Source organism: Limulus polyphemus, unplaced genomic scaffold, assembly GCF_000517525.1.
Source record: "Limulus polyphemus unplaced genomic scaffold, Limulus_polyphemus-2.1.2 Scaffold3416, whole genome shotgun sequence".
In the NCBI taxonomy this organism is placed as follows: Eukaryota; Metazoa; Arthropoda; class Merostomata; order Xiphosura; family Limulidae; genus Limulus; species Limulus polyphemus.
The window spans coordinates 31740-36665 of NW_013669026.1; the positions used below are offsets into that span (position 1 = coordinate 31740).

The 4926-nt window shown below is 32.5% G+C and overlaps 1 protein-coding gene across 4 annotated transcripts in view; it reads left to right on the forward strand.

Moving 5' to 3' along the window:
• Nucleotides 1–4926, forward strand: part of LOC106469309 (gastrula zinc finger protein XlCGF57.1-like) — a 74099-nt gene that overhangs the window by 8468 nt on the left and 60705 nt on the right. Inside the window, exons 1-2 of one of the 4 annotated variants that reach the window (XM_022397790.1) lie at nt 1159–1284; nt 1513–1589. The gene's annotated coding sequence lies outside the window, so the exon portion shown is untranslated. The other 3 variants (XM_022397791.1, XM_013929799.2, XM_022397793.1) reach the window with 3 other exon arrangements.

Here is a 4926-nt window from a genome sequence, read left to right on the forward strand (position 1 = left end):
GTCTTACTCCCTCCACTGTTGATGGCCTATAGAACAGCAGTGCATGAAGCTACTGGATACACTCCAGCAAAGCTGATGTTTGGTCGGGAACTTTGGTTGCTGGTGGACCTGATAACAAGATGCCCACCTTACAAAGAGTTGCGTGAAAATGTGTCAGAGTTCGTGAAAGTGTTATCTAAAAGGATGGATGATATTTACCATCAAGTGCGGTTGAACTTAAAAACGTCTGCTGATTTCATGAAGCTATGTTATGATAAAAAGTCTACTGAAGTCAGCTTTGTACCAGGAGACAAAGTGTGGTTGTATAATCCCAGAAGACCAAAGGAAGTCTCCTAAGTTGTCTTCTCCATAGGAAGGCCCATATGACATAGTGGATCGTCTCTCAGACGTGACTTACCAAATAACAGCGAGGTAAACCAAAGGTGGCGCATGCCAACAGGCTTTGGCGTCATCATGGTCCATGACATTTCAGTTGGAACAAAGTGAACTGAACAGTTGAACAAATGACGCTGCTGAAGATGTGTCACCTGAAAACGCCACTGTCAAAGAAGAAACTGTACCTGGTTTTGAGAAGGGAAACAGTGAAGCCCTTGATGAATTTACTACCACTGATGTGACTGTTACCGATAATAGGACATTTCCTGATGGAGCAGATGAACCCCACGTAAGGCAGAAGCCAACGAGTTGGAGACCAGTACGGAAAAAGATACGTCCCGTAAAATTAAGAGACTTTGTTGAATTTTAATTTTGTGTTTGTAAATTCTGTACATTTAATTAAGTTATTGTTAATTATTTATTGGTTTAATGTAAGTAGCTATTGTTCGGGACGAACAATACTAAGGAAGGGGCAGTGTAACGACAGCGGAAGTCACGTGATCCTGGTAAAACGTCATAAGAATGTCGAAGGATCTTGACTTTTTCTGGCAACTCTAGTCTTTTCCAGGCGCCCTCTATTTTAGTATATAAGTCCGGCAAATAAAGCGGAGATAATTGCAGATAGCAGAGAGATATAGAAACAGATAATTGAATCAAGTGAGCGTAGTGACCGTAACTAAAATGCGTGAATCGTTGTGAATTATAGCGTGTGTTGAAGTTAAAATGACTGTGGAAATTCTGTGTATTGCAAAGTTGTATTGAGAAAGAATATACTAGTTTTATTTAAGAAAGGACTTGTATCGATGAAGTTCCTCGGGAAGAATTTATACGGAAATTAACAAACGACCAGAGACGTATTATCTCAGTTAATTAAATTATCGTTCCGCTTTTAAGAACTGATAACGTTTGGTGTGTTTCTGTAATTTATAGTAATTTTCACTGTTAAATTTAAATAATTCCATTTATATTTTGTCAAATTATATTATTAGCTAAATTTGATACATGACGATTATTTAATAGTAACAACTGCATGGGTCAAATTTGATAGGCTTCGTGACAAAGCTTTTCACGTGACAATTTTGTTTCATTGTTTGGTAATACTATTACTAATAATGTTAAGCATGTCTAATTCGTCAGATCTTCTTGGAAACGAAAACATCGCTAACATCTACGATACCCAACTGATGACCTAAGGCAGATTAGATACATTCATTGTAAGTTACAGAAGCTTTTTGTTGTTACTTACGATTAAGATTACTTATTATTAAGGGTAATTAGTATTAAACTTAAAGATTAAATAAAGAACTTTAGCAGCTCTTCTGGTAGAAGTTAGTGTGTAATTATGAAGACTTGTGTTGTAATCACAGTTTTTTGATACATAATCGATCACAGAGTGTGTTTCTACATTAATATTATTATTCTACTTGATAATATTAATAGTCAAACACAGATACAGGAAAGTTAAAACTTAGAGGTGTGGTGTTAGAAACATAACACAATGTAAAGATAAAAACAAAACAAAAACAGAAAATACATATTTTGTGTAATATTCAAGTTTTCCAAGAATTGAAGGTGGGTGGCTGCCAACCAGTTGCTTTCCCTCAAGTTGATAGTTCATAATTAGGGATGTTAGCAAGTAGCTTTAATTGCTTTTCCATAACTCAAAAACAAAGAAACAATACGTACATAATGCCCTCTATAGCTGAAAGGGCAAGTATATTTGATTACAAAATGAAATTGAACCTAAGAACCTCAAATCATGAGGCAATTACTGGGCCATGCCTACCCAAAGCAAACAAAGAAGAATTAATTTAAAAATGAGAATTAGTGGTCATAATAGCAATATTTTGATTACTTGGATAGTTGGAATAATTGAAAGTAGTGATAACTGGAAACCTGACACTAATTTTGATTAGTTTATTAATTTTAATGTATTATAACAGAGATTAACCTATTATTTTATGGGACACTAATCAGTGTAATTCATCCTCATAGGCCATAGATAAACACCCAGCTCTAGTCATAAGTAATTTCTTGAAATGGTTTTACACGTAGCAGTTTTAAGCACGCATTCATTAAGGACCTTTGATAACAGTTGAGGTTCATGATGATGATGCAGTTGGTATAGATGCATATTTGCTCTCCTTTATTTTAAAAGCCTTTCAAGGAGAGCATGTCTTGAATTCCATCATGCCATGTACAAATTTCTTTTAAGGTATATCTTTATTAAATCATTTTGTTTTAACATTAATTTTTAGCATGCTATAGACAAGAATGTCTAATAATCTTTCTACAGTCTTATGATATCCACCAAACTACAGCCTGATAGTGTTCCAGAGCATTCATGATCACAAGTTGAAATGTGTAAAGTAAACTTGAATCACAAGTTGCACTGTGTGAATAGAACATCATGATCACAAGTTATAATGTGTGGAGGAAACATTATGCTTACAAGTTTTAATGTGTAGAGGAAACATTATGCTTACAAGTTTTAATGTGTAGAGGAAACATTATGTTTACAAGTTTTAATGTGTGGAGGAAACATTATGTTTACAAGTTTTAATGTGTGGAGGAAACATTATGTTTACAAGTTTTAATGTGTGGAGGAAACAGTATGTTTACAAGTTTTAATGTGTGGAGGAAACAGTATGTTTACAAGTTTTAATGTGTGGAGGAAACAGTATGTTTACAAGTTTTAATGTGAAGAGGAAACCGTATGTTTACAGGTTTTAATGTGTATGGAGGAAATGTGTCATGCTTACAAGTTGAATGTGTGGAGGAAATGTGACTCCCTTGATAGTCCAGTATAATCCTGAATGATTTGTTGTTTTATGAATACACTGGAACTTGACTTTGCTCTTACCTTTGGCTAGTTCATACTGTAAAAGTTCTTATTAAATAATTTGCTGATATAAATTGTTTCAACCATTTCTATATTTGTATCAAGCCTACAGATCCATAGTATTGAGCAAAAGACTTTGTTAGCACTGTATATAGCATATATATAGCCTGATTGACATATTGTTATACACCTTTTTTTTTACTTTCACTAGGAAATTCTTATTAATAATTCAATATTAGATGCAGTAGACTTCGAAGTTTATTACAGATTCATGTAGCCCTGAGCATGCTTATATTTCAGGTGACTCTTGTAACGATATTACTAAGTTTGCAATACAGTAACTGTTGTGCCATATTATACAGTCATGGACTTAATGCATTCCAGTCATCGCAGCTCATGTGATGGTTCAGATTTTGTAATGAGATTTGTTTTTTTTTTATGTGAATGGTACTATTTGTTTTAACATGAACATTGTTATTTATATTTTTTCTTTAAATTGTTGAATTTTTTTGCTTGAGAGAAGGTTTTAAACAGAGAAGAGTATACTTCAAAGGTGTTTTTAATTAACTGCATCTCTGTAGGTAGTTTTTGGATGATGTTGAAGCTGCTAGCACAGATGAAAACATGATGAAGATCTGTGCTAGCTGCTTAAAACATCATCCAAAAATTTCCTATGCAGAAGAAATCCATTAATAGCACCTTTCAAGAATTTTTTTTATAACTTTAAATTGTGTTAATATTATTTATTCAAACTTTCTGCTAGGGGATGTTTGTATATAAGTGCTTTAATGTTTTCCTTTTTTAAGTTTTGGGTTACCACATAACCCTGAAAATTTAATTGAATAGTCATTGAGAGAGTGGTTACACCTGTACATTGGCAAAATGGAAGCTACTTTCTCTCATGAAGGTAACATTCTACATAATTTGTAATTCATTTTAGAATTACCAATTACTTCAAAGTCATTCCCTGCAGGGTTAAGTTTGCATTTTAAATTACTCGCGATAATCAGTGTATACAGAGGTTATCACCGAATCTCTCATCATATTACTGACACCAATAAACAACTAAGTCAATGTCTGAGAGATAAAGTCTGTGCACTGCAAATAACAGGTTTGTGCATGTCTTGTTTACTAACTGTAGCTATTAAAACACTACAGGTTGAGTGTTAAGATGTGTTTAGTCAAGAGTAATGTTCTTAAGTTTCTTTCTCTGTAAATAAATGTTGGCTGTTGTAGACACAAGGTAATATGAGTATTCATCTGGAATTATTATACTGATAAAGTAACATAATACGAGTATTCCTTTAGAATCATTATACTGCTAAAGTAACATAATATGAGTATTCCTTTAGAATCATTATACTGCTAAAGTAACATAATATGAGTATACTTCTGGAATTATATTGTTATAAATAGAATGAGTATTATTATATTGTTATAAATGTAATGAGTATTTATCTGGAATTATTATTACATTGTTATAAATGGAAGGAGTATTTATCTGGAATTATTATTATATTGTTATAAATGGAATGAGTATTTATCTGGAATTATTATAACATTGTTATAAATGGAATGAGTATTTATCTGGAATTATTATTATTACATTGTTATAAATGGAATGAGTATTTATCTGGAATTATTATTATATTGTTATAAATGGAATGAGTATTTATCTGGAATTATTATTATATTGTTATAAATGGAAT